Source organism: Lygodium microphyllum, chromosome 27 (genome assembly GCF_053477565.2).
Source record: "Lygodium microphyllum isolate KBCC chromosome 27, Lygodium_microphyllum_v1.1.10, whole genome shotgun sequence".
Taxonomy (NCBI): Eukaryota; Viridiplantae; Streptophyta; class Polypodiopsida; order Schizaeales; family Lygodiaceae; genus Lygodium; species Lygodium microphyllum.
This window is the reverse complement of record NC_141161.1, coordinates 47,981,693-48,003,284: the sequence shown is the minus strand read 5'-3', so window position 1 is coordinate 48,003,284 and position 21,592 is coordinate 47,981,693.

The window sequence follows — 21,592 nt, the reverse complement described above, 5'->3', positions numbered from 1 at the left end:
TTTCTAAGGTGATATGCTTATAACTGCAATTTCTTGTCAAGAGTAGTTGGCAGTGAGGGCTGAAATGATGAACGGGTTGCCTCTTACCCATCCAACCTCCAATCCTCACTAAGAGAACTAAAGAGGGGCACCACCTAGCCAAAGGGAGGATGGGCTAGGACATCCATTTTCTCAAAGAGAATCAAGAGAACCAAGACACAAATTTACAAGAGAGAATATGTGTACTAGACACCATATTGAAATATAAGAGAGAGAGATGAGAGGAGAGGGAGACAAGAGGAGAAGAGGTAGAAGAAGCTTGCCATTATGCTATATAATAAAAGAACTCACTCATAGCTTCCCTCAAAGATATGAGGGTATTCTAAAATGCTCTCATGGACTTGTCATTCTCCCCCCTCTTTCCCTCTCTCCATGGGCTCTTTATATAGCCTCCATGAGGGATTAGATTAAGCTAATCTTCTTGATTAACATAATCCCAGATGATGTATGGCATCTTTGAAAATATGGAGCATAGTGGATGGGACAAGTCCCCACCTTGGTCATCATGCAAGAAGCCAAGGGTGGTGGTAGACAAAATAGAGAAATTGAGCTAGATTACAAGAGGTGGGTGCCCAAAGCACATTATTATAATATATTTACAAGAAGGATAGAGTGGAAAGTTGGTGTGGTGAAAGAGAGAAGAAAATTGCATGTAGCCAGCAGTCTGCGCCTTCGTAACTTCAAATCCGTGAGGAATTTGGAAAAAGTTTCTTCTGCAACTTTGTAGATCAGGTCGAAACCGCTTGGCCTACGCGAGAATTTTCTTGAAATTCGCTTTTTCTTGAGAGTTATTGAGATTATAAAAAGGGGATTCCAAAAGCTGCTTTGACTTTAGTATCCCATATGTATATAAATACATATAAGCATGTGACAAAAGGGGTCCATGCTTGTAAGCTTTTGTGCAAGATCCAAATGACACCATGATGTGGATATTGACTTGTGTGCAAGGGTGAGGTGTCCTCTAATGATGGTGATAGATTCCAAATCTTTAGTAATGCAGACGGGGCCCATGTGTAGTTGGAGGCTAGTCCTTTGAAAAAATCTATGCATTCACTCAACTCCTAGGTGTAATCTATTTTCATCTTCACTAAGATAACCATCCCTTTGCCCCTTTACATTGACATGCCTTCTAAGAACTTGTTCCCCCCATTTGCTAGATTATCATAATCGAGAAGCAATGTAACATACCTAGTGCTTGAAGAGTAAACCCAAAGTGATATGGTAAGCTCTTGATAGGGGCTTTAGCCAAAATTTTGTGGTAATAATCCGGGTTGTAAAAAACCCGGATCATTAGTCCTCCCCTTAGGCTAGAGGTATTCATGCCTCTAGCTTGATAATGATGGTCCTATAGAGCAAGGAGGACTGCACCCCCTCATTGGTGGCTCTTCATTGAATGACTGCTCCAAAGTGTTCATATTTCTTTGAAAATAAGGCTTCAATCGCCATCCATTTACCCTTGTCTTGTGAACCTTCCCATCCATGTCACCTAGCTTATAGCTGCCATTTGGATATCTCCTTATGACCATGAATGGCCCTTCCCACTTGAACACAAGTTTAACATCCTTTCTGTTATTGAAGCGGTTATCATAGCGTAGCACAAGTGATCCTTCCCTTATGTGTTTGCTAGCCAGCTTCTTATTAAAGGTCTTCCTCCTCTCTTCAGCCTGCATGGAATAGTGTTGGACTGCTGCTTCTCTATCTAACTCCAGCCTCTCTAGATCCAAGATCCTTTCCTCTAACTTCTTATCTTGATTCTTCTCTTGACTGGCTACTAAAACACGCAAACTGGCCAGTTCCACCTCTATAGAAAGCAAAGCTTCTTGGCCATAGACGAGGTGAAATGGAGTATAGCCAAGCGAGGTTCTAAATGAAGTCCTGTAGGCCCAAAGAGATGCATTCAATTTTTTATCCCAGTGCTTGGGGTGCATGTGTACCTGCTTGGTAATTATCTTACAAATCAGCCCATTCACTTTTTCGACCAAACCATTACACTGTGGATAGTAGGGAGTAGAATGCCTGTGCTTGATTTTTAGCCTTTCCATTAGCTCCCCTACTAGGTTTGCCCTAAAACCAGGACCCCGATCAGAGATAATTTCCAAAGGTGTGCCAAACCTGCAACAAATATTTTCAAACACAAATTTTCCCACTTCTTGGCCTGTGATCCTACTAGTTGCTGAAGCCTCTGCCCACCTCGTCATGTAGTCCACTCCCATTATGATGTATTCCTTGCCAGATTGAGTTCCTGGGAGTGGCCCTATTGCATCAATCCCCCATTTCTCAAATGGGCCATATGTAGTTATGGGATTTTGTTCCTCATGCACTAGCTTCCTTGGTCCGGCCTTTTGGCAATCGTCACAAGTGCGGCACCAATGTTGCACATCTCGATGTAGACTAGGCCACACAAAACCGGCTTGGAGAATCTTTCTGCTGGTTATTTCTTGAGCAAAATGTCCACCATAAACCCCTTCATGGCAGCTCTTAATCACATCTATAATCTCCTTTGCTATTGGCACCCTTCTAAGCACTGCATCCTTTCCTTTTCAATACAGCATATCATTTATCAAGCGGTGTTTAGTGGCCTTAGTAGCTAGCCACCTTTTCTCACTTTTACTCATATGTGTAGGTGCCTCACCTTGCTCGAGAAAATAAAGCACATCTTGTAGTTGAAACTTTCCTTGAAACAAGGGAAGCTTTACGGCAATGATGCCCACCATTGCCTCTTTCAATTTTTCAGCTCCTAGAGCATCTGCGTCACCATTTGTGCGCCTTGGCACAAAATAGATTTGGGCTTTCTGTAGCTTTCTCATGAGAGCTTTAGCTTCCCTCATTTTCACTGCTAAGTTATCATTTTTACAAGCCGAGATTCCTTTCATTTGCTTAACAATGAGCATAGAATCCCCAAAAACATTAAGCCGAGTGATACCATGTGAGAGACACCACTTCAAACCTAAAAGCGAGGCTTGATATTCTGCTTCATTGTTAGAATGGACATCCTCCAAGCTGATACCTTCTCCATAAATTTTGTCACCTTCGGGACTGAACACCACTATTCCTGCTGCCGCTTTGTCTTTAACACGCTTGTAGGCTCCATCAAAGTAGAGGGCATGGGCATTCTCTACCCGCGGCGGCTCCTCAAGAGGAGGTGTCTCCTCTTTTACCTTTCCCTTCTCTTTTTCCTTCTATTGATGGCATCTATGGATCAACAAATCAGCTAGGCAAGCTCGAGTAGAATCCTCCACCTTGAAGGTGTAGTCAAACTCTTGGAGTTGTATCACCCACTTAGCGATTCTAGCTGAAACATCCATGTGCTGTAAGGCATAGGGAAAATGCTCTTCTGTCGTGATCACTGTGAATGGCCTAGGGAGAAGATAAGGACGAAACTTTCTTATAGCAAACATTAGAGACAAAACCATTACCTCGACCTTCTTGTACCCTCGTTCTGATGCTGTCATTACTCTACTAGAAAAGTAAACTGGTCTCATTAGTCCAGTTTTAGCATCCTTTTGTATTAATGCTGCCCCTAGAGCATTGTCCCCAAAACTCGGGTTGACAAAAAACTCTTGATCCCAACAAGGCTGTAAAATTATAGGAAGGGTGCTAAGAGCCTTCTTCACCTCGTGAAAGCACCTTTCGCTTTCGTCACTCCACAGGAGCTCCTCGGAGTGGGTTAACTGTTGCAGTGTAAATATAAATTGGGAGAGGAGATGAATGAACCGCCCCATATATCGCACCTTCTGAATGAAAGAGGTTAGTTGCTTCACAGAAGATGGTGATGGCACCGCCAATAGGGCCTTAACTTTGTTTGGATCAGCTTCAATGCCCCTCTCACTTACGACATGCCCTAACAAAGTTACACTGCTTTCGCCAATGCGACACTTCTCATGGTTTAACTGCCCCCCCATTTGTGCGAGTCGGTTGAAAGCTTCATCCACCTTCCCTAAATGTAGAGCCTTAGAACTATAAATACAAAAATCATCAATAAAGACCCTGATGGATTTTCCAAAATATGGCTGGAAGACATAATTCATGAATCGCTGGAAGGTAGCTGGGGCATTTGTTAATCCAAATGGCATTACTTTGTAAGCAAAACAACCCCAAGGTGTAATGAAGGTGGTCTTCTGTTGATCCTCCTCAGCTATTCGGATCTGGAAATAACCTGAATACCCATCACAAACAGTGTATCTCTCATGCCCGGCCACCTCGTTGAGTATTTCATCCTGAAAGGGAAGAGGAAAGTGATCTCTCTTAGTTGCGGCATTTAGCGGCTTGTAATCCACACAAATCCTCCATTTTCCATTCTTCTTGGGTATCACCACCACAGGTGAAACCCACTCTGAATCCCCTATTGGATAGATAAAGCCTGCCTTTAAAAGTCGTTGCACCTCAGTGAGTAGAGCGTTTTGTTGAACTACTCCCAATCGTCGTAGTCGCTGCACCACTGGCCGTGCTCCCTCTTTTAGATTAATGTGATGTTGTACTGTTGTCACACCTGTGATGTGTTCATAATCAGAAATAAAAAGTGCAGAGTGTTTTATCACCACTTCCATGTAGGCTGCCTTCTCCTCAACTGATAGATCCTTAGCCAACATTTTTTCTAACCCCTCCTTCTCGACCTTTGGAAGCTGCTGCGGAATTTCACTACTAGGAGGCCCTTTTAATGTAATCCCCATCACTTCTAGAGAGCTTTCTTCCTCCTCATTAGAAGACTCTCCCTCTGTCATAGATGACCAACCCTCGCTGGAACTCCATTCATCAGCGGTGGTTTCTAACACAAGATCCTCATGTTGGCCCTCCTTCATGTTGTAGATAGTGCTCTTCCATTTTTTATGCAGCCCCTTTTGTGGCTTGAGCTCTAAAGCCCCTGTCTCCCAATCTTGTCTGGCTTTCATTCACATTAGCCATGGTCGCCCAAGAATGAGCGGATAGCCATCCCCCTTCACTGGCATCACATACATGTCAAGCTCCAATTGCACTCCACACACCTTTATCTTGACTTTCTTTATAACTCTCAAACAATTTACTACCACATTGTTAGCCATTTTGGCCCCAAATTTAGTAGTTTCATTTACCTCTAATCCCAAACGATGCATCAACTTTTCCGTCATGACACAAATCTCTGCACCTCCATCCACATATGTCTTTGACACTCTCTGCTCATTGATTTCGGCTTCCACTAGAGGTACAATATCTTTCATCTTTCTAGCCTGGATTGCATTCACATGTCTATTCTTCATGGGTCTAATGCTTACCATCTTTGACCATTGTCGCCGCACTGTTGGAGATAGATGTAGTAATTGTGGCCATGAAATTTTTGGCCCTTGATTCCTCACATCAGCAAGCAAATCATAAGCTCTAGTACCTTTACCCAAGGGAAAATCATCTGGCTCAATGTGTCGGCGTGAGCGAGCCCTCCTCTTTTTACTGTTGCGTGTCTTTGCAGCCACTGATGACTCTGCCTCCTCTTCCATATTTTCAACCTCCTTTGGTGGTGTAGGCTCCATCTTCTCAATTCTCCGGGATTTCTTCACCGGCATTGCTTCAACCTCTACTACTTTGGCCTTCCCTTTGACATCACTCTCATCTAAACTAATTATCCTAACATCATGATTCTCTGGTGGTTGGACAGGCAAGGGCGGCACCTCTGCAAGTGGTCGAGGATACTGGAGAACTTGAACCGGTGGTGGAGGCCTTGGATTCAGTGGAACAAACCTTTCCCTAGGTGGTGTCACTTGTTGTCCCCTCCTTCTTGGTTGGAACCCATTTCCTCGAAAACGCCTGGGATGAGGGCAAAAGTACATACCATGGCCAGTCTCCCCACAATTATAGCAAACATACTCTCTTTCTTGTCTTCTTGGACCTCGATTGCCTTCATTTATGAGGGGAGGGGGTCGTACTCCTTGCACCAAATTTAACGAAAGGCTTTCCAGTTGATTAGTAATGCATTGTAGGAGCTCTTGCTGTGGTATCTCTGGTTCAGGTGCGGCCTCTGCTATTTCTCTAGGCCTTGGCATGGTTGGTAAAACCTACATGGGCTCAACTCCCCCCTTCAATTGGGCTTGATACTTCAATTTTCTATCTTTCTCTCTCGCATAAGTGACTGATTCTTCATAGGATGTGGGAAACTTTCCTTTGACCTTATCCCTTAGTAGAGGATAGAGTCCGGCTAGAAAACAATCTTTCTTAAGGCAATCAGGTACTTTTTCTCCCTCAACTAAAGAGACTGTCCATTTAACCCACAATTTTATAAACATGCCTTCATAGGTTTGGTACTCCCGTGCTATGGTTTGGCGAAGATCTAAGAGTTGTCTCCAAATATCTTCAGGTGGCTCTATATCTTGGTACTTGTGCATGAATGCGGTCTTGAGATTCTCCCAATTACCCCTTGTAGCCTCTGGGAGAGCTTGATACCACACTCGAGCATCACCCTTTAGAACTAAAGGGAAGGCCCGTACTTTGGTTGCTTCGTCATCCCGTCCTGTGACTAGGAAGGCCATTTCTAAGTCATCCAAAAAGTCCAGAGATTTCTCCCCTTTGTGCCCAAAAAAACGTGGAAAAGCCATGATAGGAAGATGTTGGTCTAGCTCAATACAAAATAAAGATGAACACGTCTAGGCCCAAGTCATATCTTATTAAGGGTAGAATAAATGGATTTACAGATGCATTAATCTCAGCAAGACGACGAGGGCCCAATAAGCCCCTTATAATATTTTGAAACCTGATCTTTGTGCTAACGATTATATGCACGGTTTGTCTAGCAAGTGGACGGATAGGTCCGTACAAGTCCCTATGGTTCATGGGATACACTTAGAGTAGAATGAATATGTGCACATTGAAGGAGATGTTATAATCCAAAATAGGGAGTATTATGGGATCAGGAGACAACAAGATCTCTCTCAACCTCTCAGCTCCAAAATAGAAGACCAACCTTTGCTGGAAATGTATCTTTCTACTAATGCACACATCCACCCGAATGTTTTGAACAGATTGAAAGTTGTAGAAAGTAGGAGTAGTCATTTATGCATTAACTACAAATTTACACTACAAACTCTCATGAAGCGTGTCGTTGAAGCTATGGCCTCTTAGATCCCACCATTCGAGAGATGCGAAGGATTTGCTCACCACTAATTAGCGTAGCTTTTGTGTGACCATCATCAGCCTTGTAAAGTTCATAGGCTTCGATAGCTATCTTTTCAATTACTTTGAGTCTTCTTGCTAGTAGTAGTTGAAGCGCATCACTATATGTAGTCTCTCGCCAATACCGCACACCATTGATGTGTAACTCACCCTCCAAAAACTTGTTAATCCCCGAATTTGAAAGCGCCTTCACCACTTGAAGACGAAGCTCCGTAGGGAGTGTCTTTACACTAGACACCAAGCACTCAACACAATGCCTTGACGTAGAGACTTGATGAGAGCAAGATTTCTCATGAAGCAAAGAAGGATGTGTGTAATTAACTTGCTTTACCCGCATACGTGCCGTTTGTTGATAAAGATCCTTCTTCTCTTGAGCTTCTTTTGGAGACCATTGCGGTACTCTTGAGCGGCGAATCCCTTGAATAGGGTTTGATGAAGATTCCTCCTTAGTGATTTCTTGACAAACACTCGTTGAAGAAGAGGACAACTCCTTAGATGTTTCTTTCTTCATGGAAGTTGTAGAGCATAGCTTGAGAACTCCTCAGCGGGGGCACCAAAAATGAGGGCTGAAATGATGAACGGGTTGCCTCTTACCCATCCAACCTCCAATCCTCACTAAGAGAGCTAAAGAGGGGCACCACCTAGCCAAAGGGAGGATGGGCTAGGACATCCATTTTCTCAAAGAGAATCAAGAGAACCAAGACACAAATTTACAAGAGAGAATATATGTACTAGACACCATATTGAAATATAAGAGAGAGAGATGAGAGGAGAGGGAGACAAGAGGAGAAGAGGTAGAAGAAGCTTGCCATTATGCTACATAATAAAAGAACTCACTCATAGCTTCCCTCAAAGATATGAGGGTATTTTAAAATGCTCTCATGGACTTGTCATTCTCCCCCCTCTTTCCCTCTCTCCATGGGCTCTTTATATAGCCTCCATGAGGGATTAGATTAAGCTAATCTTCTTGATTAACATAATCCCAGATGATGTATGGCATCTTTGAAAATATGGAGCATAGTGGATGGGACAAGTCCCCACCTTGGTCATCATGCAAGAAGCCAAGGGTGGTGGTAGACAAAATAGAGAAATTGAGCTAGATTACAAGAGGTGGGTGCCCAAAGCACATTATTATAATATATTTACAAGAATGATAGAGTGGAAAGTTGGTGTGGTGAAAGAGAGAAGAAAATTGCATGTAGCCAGCAGTCTGCACCTTCGTAACTTCAAATCCGTGAGGAATTTGGAAAAAGTTTCTTCTGCAACTTTGTAGATCAAGACGAAACCGATCGGCCTTCGCGAGAATTTTCTTGAAATTTTCTTTTTCTTGGGAGTTATTGAGATTATAAAAAGGGGATTCCAAAAGCTGCTTTGACTTTAGTATCCCATATGTATATAAATACATATAAGCATGTGACAAAAGGGGTCCATGCTTGTAAGCTTTTGTGCAAGATCCAAATGACACCATGATGTGGATATTGACTTGTGTGCAAGGGTGAGGTGTCCTCTAATGATGGTGATAGATTCCAAATCTTTAGTGATGCAGACGGGGCCCATGTGTAGTTGGAGGCTAGTCCTTTGAAAAAATCTATGCATTCACTCAACTCCTAGGTGTAATCTATTTTCATCTTCACTAAGATAACCATCCCTTTGACCCTTTACATTGACATGCCTTCTAAGAACTTGTTCCCCCCATTTGCTAGAGTTATCATAATCGAGAAGCAAAGTAACATACCTAGTGCTTGAAGAGTAAACCCAAAGTGATATGGTAAGCTCTTGATAGGGGCTTTAGCCAAAATTTTGTGGTAATAATCCGGGTTGTAAAAAACCCAGATCAGCAGCTTCTTTGTTGTAATTCACTTGACAAGCAATATAGTGATCTTTAGCATAAAAATTTGAGATCTTCTTGTTAGCATCTTTCCTTGCAGCATCTTGAGCCCCGTGTTCAGCAGCTCTTGCACGAACTCCATGACAACGGATGCATCTTAGGACACGTGGTGTCAAAGAACGGAATTGCCATGGACTTTTCGAAGGTCAAAGTTATCGTTGACCTTCCATCCCCAGGTAATTACAGGGGAGTTCAATGCTTCTTAGGTCACACAGGATACTATCGGCGGTTTGTACTGAACTACGCGCTGATCGCTAGGCCATTGTACAAGCTGCTAATTGCCTTCGAGTGGACCGAAGCATGCCAACAGGTGTACGAAGAATTGAAAAAGGCTCTAACAATGGCACCTATTCTATGAGCCCCAGACTGGACCATTACTTTCCACATACACATTGATGTCTCTAAGTTTGCCGTGGAGGCAGTGTTGTGCCAACTTAGTGAGCATAACCTAGATTACCCAATGAGTTTTGCTAGCAGGCAACTCACTTAGACGGAGATGAATTATTCGACAACGGAAAGGGAGGGATTAGCCATGGTGTTCATCGTGAAGAAGTTCCGGCATTACCTACTGGCCACCCCCTTCACCTTCTTCGTAGACCATCAAGCCCTGCTCTATTTAGTGAACAAACCTTGTGCTATAGGACGTATAGCTCGATGGCTTCTCCTGCTCCTAGAGTTCGATTTCTCCGTGGTGGTGTGAAAGGGAAAACAACATTACATGGCTGATCATTTGTTATGTATACCCACAGGAGAAGCCGCTGGACAAGGCATCATGGACAAGTTACCGGATAGCCACTTATTCCACCTGTCCAGCGAAGGAGACCTATTCAGGGCCGATCTGACACCATACTGCGCAGACGACATAGTTCAAGTGCTCGAGCATGGGTTGCCTAAACAACCAATAGAACGGGCATGGCTTAGGCGCTTGATCCTAAAAATCCAGCCCTACCAGCTGATTGCAGGCCAGCTCTATAGGCTGGGGCAAGACAGATTGCTACGTAGGTGCGTATGTGAGTATGAGATCCACGATGTGCTCTCAGAGGCGCACAATGGTATTGCAGGAGGACACTTTAGCGGAGACACGACAGCACGGAAGGTGCTGCAATCCCAGCTATGGTGGCCTACACTTTTCCGAGATGCTACACAATTCGTCAAGCATTGTGACAAGTGCCAACGGACAAAAGTCCCGATTTGTCAAGATCAGATGGAGTTAACCCCTGTTATTGCTCGCCAACCCTTCGAAAAATGGGGGATTGACTTCATAGGATCCATCAGCCCCACGGCGCAATACTCACAAGCCAGGTACATCATGGTGGCCACGGATTACCTCACCAAATGGGCAGAGGCAAGAGCCACACGAAGAAACGATGCTAGGACGACTGCCAAGTTCTTATGGGAGCAAGTAATCTCGCATCTTGGTTGCCCCATCGAACTGGTTAGCGACAAGGGAACGCACTTCATCAACGAAGTGATAGCCCATCTCCTATCCACCTTTCTCATCATCCATCACAAATCCTCACCATACTACCCTTAGGCTAATGGCCAGGCGGAATCAACCAACAAAATTCTCATCAATGTCCTGACTAAAGTAGTCTTAGCCTCACGAAGCGACTGGGATAACAAGTTGATGGCAGCCTTGTGGGCCTACCGAACATCTTATAAAACGGCCATCGGTCAAACACCTTTTAGGCTAACCTACGGGACTGAGGCCATTCTCCCATTAGAGTTCTTCGTCCCTAGCCTGAGGATAGTGCTCCAAGAACGATGGGAAGGAAAGGAAGCATGGACGCAATGCTTGGTTGAGCTGGAACGCCTGTCAGAGGTTCGTCTTCTAGCCACCCACGCACTTATCTGCGAGAAAGCCCAACGCAAAAGCTGGTTTGACAAACATGTCAAGCAACGGGAGTTTGAGCAGGGTGACCTAGTACTCCTCTACTTAGTTAAAGGACATAAGCAAAAGATGAAATTTAGAGGTCTCGAACCCTTCAAGGTCCGGACAATCAACCGAACTGGTAATGTCGAGTTGGAAACACTGGATGGTGAAGGGATGAGCTTCTTCAATGGCAGCCGGGTCAAGAAGTACTACACGGCCACTCATCCCTTGCATGAGCCACCAATGGTAGAACCACCCGTCAAAATACAAGTAGCCACAATTATGGAAATCTACGAGAATGAGGAGGAGCTTGTAGAACCCGCCTACCTCCGTGTCACGGTCACTGCCAAGCAGACGTGCTCCTTTGACGCCCTGATTGATGAGGGGGACCGATTTTAACGTTTTAACGCACAAGCTTTGGATCCAGCTTGGCACGCCAATACTTCATCCCACAAAACAGCCAAATTAAGCCCATACGGGGCTCAATCCTACCCGATTCTCAGCGCATGCCGAGTCGCCATTTCTATCGAGTCTGAAACGATCCCCATGCTGTTTTACATGTTGCCAAGTACCATGGATGCAAGCACAGAGTCATTGCTCGGGCGAACCTTTAAGAAACAGACCCACTGCAATGTTTATTAGGAGTCGCAACGCATCCACTTAACGATGGGCAACGTGCGTATTGTCATGACTTTCAGCAAGGACCTCGTAACCCTATCACCGCTCACAAGGCCACCGATAGAAACAGCCGTAGCTAGGACTAAGGAGGGGGGCCATGCATATCTACCGCACCCAGATCCCCATAAACTGCAGCCCGCAGCACCCAAAGCAAAACCCCAACAGCCTCACTTGCAATGGGTACCTAAACAGCCTCGAGAACCGCCTAGAACTAGACACGCATGTCTGCAGAAGACCTACAAATCTAAACCTAGGAAACCAAGACGCCATCATCGCAAGTGCCGCGTGATTAAACAAATATGGGTCCCTAAAATCCTCCTACGTGCACAAGGCTACTATAAGGGGAATGCCTCGCTGTGGATCCCTAAAATCCCAACTGTCAAACGCATTAGTTCTACGTTGACCTCCAGTCTAATCAGTCCTTGTCCCCTGATGCCTCAAGACCATGAATTGCAGGGCTCACCCCACTCATTCGACCCCTCTATGTGTCAACCCAAGAGTGTCGCACACGCCTATCGGCCCAAAAAATGGCCATCACCACAAGTGGCATCATCCAACCAACTCAACCCGCCACTCCATAGCCTAGCTGACTGCATCAGCATAGCCCGTGAGATCAAACCTGACCCATCCATCTTGCCAACACCCAGGTTGTCGACTCAAACGGACCCCCAGCTGCAACTCTATACTGTCAGAACCTCCAGCTCCAGCAAACCTCTACCACCCGTCGGCCTTAAGCCCTCCTATGAACGAAAGTCATTTCTAACGCTGGCCGCTGACCTTGCAGAGGACACTGGAGCTGATGTGGTGGACTGCATCAAACAGCTCGATGCTACCTTTGTTGCGCTGGCCCTCAGCTATGATCGCCTGGACTTGGGACTATTAGCAGAACCCTTTGCAACAGACGTGCACAATATGCCTTGCTCTTGGGAGACTTTTGAATTCGCCTTTGCACAGGCTTCTCGCTCTACCGCTGAGTTGCTCACTAGCGAGGTCTCCAAAGAGCAAGCCATTAAGCAACGCCTCATCACATAATTTGACCCACAGACAATGTCTGCCATCACTGACCAAGAGAACGCAAGGTTATCCCACCTGGCGGATACGGGATCACCCTTCTTGAAGCTGTGGTACGCTCTTAGGTTGAAATGGGAAGTCGATGGATTCCGCATAATGACCAATGCCAAACAACGCTTACAAATATGTACATTCGATAGAGGTATATCAAAGATTGGTTTGAAATATTTGTCAAACTGGTGATGATTAGGCGCATTCTCCCACCATTTTTGATCAAGTTTTTTTGCATTCTCCATGCAATACATGCAAGGAAGTGTGTCTAGTCCTCTATTACAATTATATAAGCACTTTAGAGTCTTCAAGTCTAATGCAAGATGTCAAGTAACTTGAGAGTTTCCCCTGTTTGGAACTATTAGTGTCTTCTGTCTTTTCATTTGAGCATTAATAACATCTGGTAGTGGAGTCTTCTGAAAGACCCATTCCAATGCTTCATAATTCTCTGACACAACCAGAAATGTCCCAAGCCACCATACATTCATTTCAGACTATACATTGGAGTAACGGGGATCATCCCTTGGCATGTTTCCAATTGCCCTGTTGTCCATCAATGTAATGAGTATGATCCCACCTACGTCGCACCTATCTCGTATAGAGTGTTAACCACTCTTTGGGGTCGATCCATGGATGATCATATCTCAGGGCACCCCTATCTCGATCGCCTCTTAACAGAGGAAGAGCTCCACATCGCAAGTCGGGTCGACTCCGGTGATTTGCTCATAGATGTCCTCACGTACATCACACATGTGGGCATTCAACCCTGTGACCTCGACTGCGCTGTACACCTGGAATATAACCCCAACTTCTATGTTTGGCTCCTACACAAATAAACATGAACGCCTTGGTCCCACAACCTCCAATCCTGGGATGGATTCTTCTTTTCCAAAAGGGGGAAGGGGCAGTAAGGGGATAAACGAAGTTAAATCTAAAAAGTAAACCAAGTGTGAAAGGCTCAAAATTGAAATGACATATAAAAGGAGGTGATAGAAGTCTGAAAGGAAAAGTTAGGGCTATGGGCAATAAAATCTGCTATGCTTTTGGTCGTCCAGCAAATTAGTTGTCAAAAAATACTAAAAAGGGAATTGGCTAAATGTGCAGGTGGCGACCATGGCAAGCCAAGACAAAGCAGGCAAGCTCCCCTTCTCGGAGGAAGAACAAGTGAAGTAAGGCCTCACGGTGGAAACAAGAGTGTTCAACTAGCTGAAGTTCCGCCACATATTCAACCTGGAAGACGTAGTCATCGAAGAATCGGCGGTACGTCAAATTATAGAGCAATGCCACCTACAGAGGTACCTGGATGCAGTGGGCCATAGGATAAACTACACCCTGTGCGCTGAGTTCTTGCGTACCTTCAATAGAAACAGGGGCACCGTCACGGTGCGGGATAGGGAAGCTACCCGACAGGTGTAGGTCGAGCTGGTGGAAAGGGCACTAGGGCTGCCAAACAAGGTGGAAAGGAAACCAAAAAGAGACGTCTATGCCATGTTGGGGATGGATAAAGTTAAGGTTCACACCAACGACGGAATTAGCCTGGTGGACATCCCCAACCAAGAGATTCAGCTGTAGGCAAAGATGATGCATGCCATGTTCTCAAGCCAGTGGTACAACAGCATTATGTCCAGAATCAATGTACCTCTGCTCGAAAGCATCGCGGCGCAATCGCTGGACGAGGTGAACCTCAATGGGTTCGTAAGAAAGACAATTGAGGCTTCGGCGAAGGCCCTGGCGACAGGAGGAAGAGCCGTGGTAGGAGAATCCCCTTCACCCCGATCGACCCGCAAAGCCTCATCCTCCAAGGCCTCCACCATAGGGTTTGGAGGTGTCCTTACCACAATCATTCCAGGAGCGATAGGACAGGGACAAGCAAGAGAAGACAAACAGGGAGGTGACGAGAAAAGTGGCGAATCACCGTCGCAGTCCCAGCCTCACGCGAAAGAGCAGTCTGGTGGAAAGGGAGCTAGCAAGGGAAGTGGCCGTGGCCACCCCAGCTTTAGGAGCCAAAAGGGCAGCCACGGCCGAACTGGAGCCAAGGTCGGAATTGAAAAGACAAAAATTAGAAGAGGTTGCCACCACTACAACGATGCCCCACCCCCCACCTCCAGTAGGCCACTACAACGAGTACGTGAAGGAGCTGCTCGCACAGTTGCAAAGAGCCAGACAGGAAAGGAGGATAGCCGTGGAGGAGCTGGCAATGGAATGAGAATCACAAGCCGCCCTCCAGTTGGATAGAGTGAAGCAGATAACAGAATATCAAAGGGAAATCGCTGTGCTTAGGGAGGAAGCCAGCACTAAGGAGGCAGAAGAACTAAGAGCCCTGAAGGAACGCAATGCTGCCTGGGAGGGAAGAAGGAAAATCCTGATGGAGCGTCTCAATGGGGAGAGGGAAACGAATGCCCACCTTCGGTGCAAGAATGATCAGTTATCTGCAGCCAACCTGGAAGCGCAAAGCCAGCTTGACAAAATCAAACAGGAGGCTACAGAGCTGGATCAATTAAGGGCAGAAAATGTGCAAAGGATGCAGGTAAAGCTGGACCAGCTCAATGCGCAAATCGCACAGGAACGCCATGAGCAGTCTCGCCTACACCGCGAGCTCGAGGCCTAGTAGCAACAACTCATGGCAATGACCCTCCATCAGGGGGAGAGCCTGGAAGATATAGAAAGAAGGGCAAAAGAATGGTCTGATCATAATGAGCATAGAGTACGTGACTTAGCACACCGGCTAGCCAAGGCCGAAGGAGACAGGGTGCTGGCTGAGAATTAGGCAGAAGCAGCTGAGCTCTCCATGATAGCCTAGCAGCACACCTTTCTCAATACGCTGCTCCACACCACCAGACTAGAAGGAGATAAAGCCAATGATCAGCTGCAAAGGAAACTAACCATTGCGCACAGAGCTCTCACAGCAGGCCTGCACGTGCCGCTGCAGCTAGGAGGCCTGCTGCAGAGCCGAGAAGAGCAAAGAAGATATCTTGCACAGGTAGGCCTGACGGCGCAGGAGATAGATGACCTCGGTTTCACAGAGGAAAAAACACAAGAAGACAAGCAAGCAGAAGGGGGTGAACCGGAGCTCGATCTCGGACCTCAGGAGGAGGAATACGTCCCACCACCCCCTCAACCACAAAAAACCAAAGTACAGCCCCTTGATACATCTTTCGAGAGAAGAGCGGCCTAAACCAACCGTAGAAAAGAGATGGTGGAGAAGGCAAGAAGAAAGCTGAATGCCAGACCTCTCCTGAGACAGCTTGCCCCTCTCCTACTGCACACCCAAGACCCCCTGCCAAATTTCGTGCCGAATTGATTATCTGGGAATAGCAGGAGTATAACCGCGACCCCTTCAACTTGCGCTTTGAGTTTCCTGCTGCCTTGAATAGGGTGTTGTCCATTCAACTGGTGGAGGATGTCATTACCATGGGGGCAAGGCTCAAAGCCAAATGGTTAGCGGAGCGTGAGGCTCACCCAACTACTTCGGGAGTCGAGGACCGTGAGTTTTTGCAAGATAAAGTCCTCCAGGTGCCTAGATCAGTGGAAGGCTATAATTGCCAACCCACCTGGAGGAGATGCATTTTTTACGTCAACCTGGAAGCGTGGATGGCATTTTGCAACACCCTCCCTTCAGAAAGAAACGACCCCACTTTCATGCCGTATCCTCGAAGGGTAGGAGTGGACTTCAATCCGTCCATCCACGGCAGGTTCGATTTCCCCATCATCTATAATACCAATAGCACCTCCCATAGAAACGCCCTCCTCTTCACCCTCCCCGACTTGTATAGCTCTATAGATAAATTTCTTAGCAAATTCACCTCTTGCCCCGACCCCGCATTCATCACCACTTGTAATTATCTTAGGTTAATTAGGATCCTAGTCCACCAAGAGCCCACACCCCAAGAATGCCACTTCCCACCCCTCTATTTTGACCCCAACGCCATAGACAACAACACCATGACTCGCCTCATGATGCATGCTTCTCTTTTGCCATCTTTCTGTGGTGCACTACTCGAAGACATGAACGACAGCAAATTCACCCAGTGCAACCACCCCTTTCTTTCTACCACCACCCTCAAAACCTGCCTCCACATCAAAGGCTACTTATTGAGTCGAAAATTCCTTAACAAGGCCCCCCACCCTCCACCAAACCCTACCCACTATTCAGATGACGAGGAGTAAACTCCTGTCATGCCCTTGTACCGTTGCCTCCATGTATACGCCTCCTCATGCTATTTTATTTTCTTTTAAAAAGAAAGAAAGAAAGAAAGAAAGAAAAAGCACACACGATCACAGCACCGCAGCTAGGGGTCCTCAAATTAGGTATGTCTAGCAACCTTGGTCGACTGGCTCCGTCCCTAATCCCCTAGCCCTTTCATACATCCCCCACAATTGTCGAGGGCACATTAAGGGCAGGACATACTAGGGAGCTCGCCTCGCCCATGATATTCTTTTGCACTCATCTCAATGCCATTACAACCCACCGTGGTAAGCAAGGCTTGAAAGACAATGGAAAGACCATAATGACGTCTCCAGCAATCTTCAAGTGTACTCCCGGTCTTCATTGACCTATTTTTCCATCAACTTCGCCCCTTGAATCACCAACCCCTCGCTATACAAGGAACCAGGCCGACAGTCTTCTAACTAAGTAATATCTAAGTATGCACAAGCACTCACATAATGCCTGCACTGAAGTATATTCACAGTTTGGGTCTTCAAGTGCGGGACAGCTTGCTTAGAGTTCGACCTGTCTCCCAAACTAATCAAATATGTCTTGTGCACAATAGAGAAGACTAGCACTACCCTTAGGGAGAGACCACCTCAGAGGTTTTCAATTGCAGGTGTTGAAGACCACAACAGAAGTGTCATTCGTTCTTCATCGACACCCAACTCTGACTGCTTACCCCTCACCATCCGACAAGCCCGGAAAGAATAGTCCTGTGCAGAATCCCCAACAAACCAACACGTGTGCCGGCCACCAATGCAAACCCCACGAAAACCATAGGCGTCCTTGTCACCCATGTCTTCGGTGCATACTACCAACGACAATGAGTGCCATCGGACTTGCACTCGTCTAGGAGGGGGTAATGTTAACCCCAACACGAAGAAAGCAAAAGGAAGTGGAAAAGATGCAGGGCAAAGGTGGAAAAAAGGTAGCCCGACTGAAGAAAGAAAAGGAGAAAAGGCCAAAAGCGCAAGGAAAACCTTAAAAGTCCAAGGCAAATACAAAAGGAGAAAGGCGCATTTTTAAATAAAAAGGCGCACCCTGAAATCTTGTAAAAGAGCGTCGGGCTCTCACCCGTGCAATTTGTAAATGTAGATGGGCGGTGAAAAGGAAGCTACGAAGATAGAAGGACAATGGAAAAAAGGGCCTAGGCTATGGCCGGCCATGTAAAAAGGGGAAAAGGGGATGACCGCCCAAAAGGGATTTAGGGTTTTGTATATAAAGTTGAAAAGTGAATGAGAAGCTCAGTCTTTGGTGTGTGGCAAAAGGAGTCTTCTTCTTCCTCTCTTCTTCTCTCTTTTTTGCTTGTGTGTGCTCTTGAGAGAGGGAGTGTGAGAGTGTGAGGGAGTGAGTGTGTGTGAGAGTGAGGGATCAAGAGGGTGAAGCTCTTCACCATCTCCTCTCCTCTTCTTCTCTTCTCTTCTCTTCTCTCCTCTTGCGCGCGCGGCTATGGATGATGGAGCTTGGAGATGGAGGAGGCTTGAGGATGCTTGAGCTAGCATCTAGGATCGTGGAGCTACCGGAGTGCAAGGAGGAGGGTACTCGATCGAGCATCAAGGTAAGCTCACTATACTCGTAGGATCGACGGTGCGTCGGCTAGGTGAGAGATAGCCATTAGAGCTCGCTTGGAACGCTTGAAACAATAAGCGGTCCGTGGGTCTTAGCGGTTGAGTGAAAGCTCCCACACAGCCTCCAAACTTGGTCCAAGACTCCATTAATGCTCCAGACCTGCAGTCCTTTTGGTCCAAAATTCCTTGATAACTGCACTGCTACTCCATGTCATGTCTATACCTGTGTACATGTGGCTCTTAAATCTGTGTGACTAAAAAAAATAACTGAATGGAATGTTTGCCAACTCCATCAAGAACCTATAGATCTAATACCAATTGTTAAGGAGAGGACTGGGGAGAGAGAAAGAGGAGAGAAAATACTGCAAAAGAGAGAGAAGAAGAAGTGCAGAAGAGAGAGAAAGAGAGTGATGAGGAGAGAGAAATACTAGAAATGGAGAGAGAAAGATAGGAAGAGAGAGAAGACAGCCGTGAAAGCTTGGAGAGAGAGGTGAAGATGAAAGGAGACTTGTATTATTATAATCTGATGGTCAAAAATCCAATCCCTTTCACCTTTCATACTGGCCTAGTGTAGCTAGTATTTTATCCTCATTAATTTATTCTCCCTCTCTTAAATTGGCAGAGTTTATATCTAGTACTTTATACAACTAACAAGTTCATCACACGATGTCGCAGCGCATAGCGTTGAAGGTCACCACAGGGGTTGGCAAGAAAATTGGACACGATAGATGGAGATATGTCTTCAAGAGATAAGTACATTATAGTGAATGTTTAAAGGTTCAAGAGGTACTTCATGGTCAATCACACGGGTTTGAGAGAGAAGACTGTATGGGGGTTCAAGAGCTTAGACTCCAAAAGATGGTAGAGATAAGAGAAGGGTTGAAGGTTTCAAGCCAAGTTCTTGAAGATGTTGATAGAGCTTCCAACTGCATGTTCTTAGCAAAGATCACAAGAGTATTATCTCATAAGTTCTAACTCAAATCAAGCTTGTTTTCTTCACTGTAAGAGCAATAAAAAAAAAACAAGTGCAATATGCTGTGATGTATCATAAACAACTTTGCATCCCATCATTCATACATGATGCCATAGCATGAATCAACTTTGCATGATTACATTCAATGTAGACTCTTAGGGACAAAAGCTTATGAGTCAATTACAAGGCTTGTAGGGCAAAGAAACTTGCTTCAAGAGAGCTTCAAATTGAGTTCCTGATAAGGATAAGTTACCATAGCCAAGAAATAAGAGAAAAAGCTCCTCTTAATTCAACTCAAAGCATCTATGAATGATCTACAAACATTGCCCTGCCACCATAGAGGTGCATAATACTTGTATATTTTGACAAGATGTCTTCTGTAGAGTAAGAAATTAATTTAAAAAACACTGTTGTAGATATTTATTTGAATATGGTTGAAGATATCAGCCCCAAATTAGCCCAAATATCTTCCAAAACTCACCTCTGATGATAGCATAAACTTCCCCTAACACAGTATTAGTGTGTTTGGTGCCGAGAGTCCACCATGAGGGCTCGGGTGGGTCACTCATAAATATATGTATATATAACGTGAGTTCGAAATAAGGGGTTTTTAAAACACCATTTTTATACATTTTTTACATACACAAGGGTGCCATATAAAGGGGTTACTTACAGATTGAATAGATAAGGGTCATAATTTTCTCAAGAAAATTTCACAAATTAGGATATTTATAAATAGGCCATGAACGCACATTATATAGAGGTACATATATAGTGAACCCCCCGAGCATGAGGGTAAGAGTTAGTAGGGTGAAGGTAGATTTAGGGAGAGGAGTAGACGGAAGAGAAGTAGTTCGATGAAATTGAAGACGTAGAAGAATACTCCCAAAAAGAATTAGAAAATATAGAAGAATACTAATAGAGATGAAGCTCGTCAATTTATTCCTACATTATGAGAAGATAAAACTCTAATAGACAAAAAAGTGTATAAAATAATACCTTCCTCTATGCTACTCAGATCGCCAATATGATGATTTTATTGGCTCCAAAAGGGGGATTAAATAGCAAGACACCTAGCCACAATTATGCTAGATCACTTCTTCTTCATCTTCCACTTTGGAGTATTGATCACTACTTGAAAACAGCGATTGCTCGTCGCATGATTTCGTCAATCTCTCTTTTTACATAAAATCCTCTCAAATTGGCTGAAAGATACATGCTTTCTTTTACATGTCAGCCTAATCTAAAAGTTGTCTATAGTTTTATGGATTTTTACAAGAGATAATATCTAGAATATTAAAAATTGGTTAATACTTGTCCAAAAAGCTAATATTTTTGAACCATGGACACCAACACTAATGTCTAAAATGGCATTGGCTCTCTAAATCAATAACAAAGCCACACTAGATTTTTTACACAGTGTGTGCGTAGTGGCACGACAATGGTATCAACATTGCATAATAAACAATACAAACAACTAGCAAAGATAAACACAATACAAACACAAGGCTAGGAAAGGACTAAAAAAACACTAACATTAAGGTTGGAAACAACTACACAACGTGACCTTTCAATGAAGGAAAATGGTTGTGCTGCCTTAAATTGAGATGATGCTTCACCTGACCAAACCCAGTGCCTTTTTTAAAAAATTCCTTTGAGACACAAGGTACTAGACATGAAGCATAAAATGATGTTGAATGAATAATGTATTATGATATTTTTCATCTAAAATACAAAAGGTAGATTGCTTCTTTAAATTGGCACCCTCCTCCTAATAGCAAATTTGCACCAATACTATGCATTGTTCACTATACCAATGCATGAACTAGATTTTGTTCTACACCTTCAAGGCATAAATCTATGTGAAGTTAACAATAGACATTTCACATCATCTCATAGATTCTTCAAAAATTCTTTGAATTGAATACCCTACCAAGAACTTCAAAAGTTATGGAGAATAAACACATTCAACTTCTGCAAAAACACCAAGATAATGTCTTTCGTAGGTGTCTCCTTGAAGCCTTGTTTTACATGTTTCCTCATTTGACCTCCTCCTATGTCTTCTATGACATACTCAAAAGATTTCCACATTACCAATTCTTGATTTCCTACATCAAACTCATGATGAGAAAATGAAGGTTTTGGACATTTCTTATATGTTTGTAGC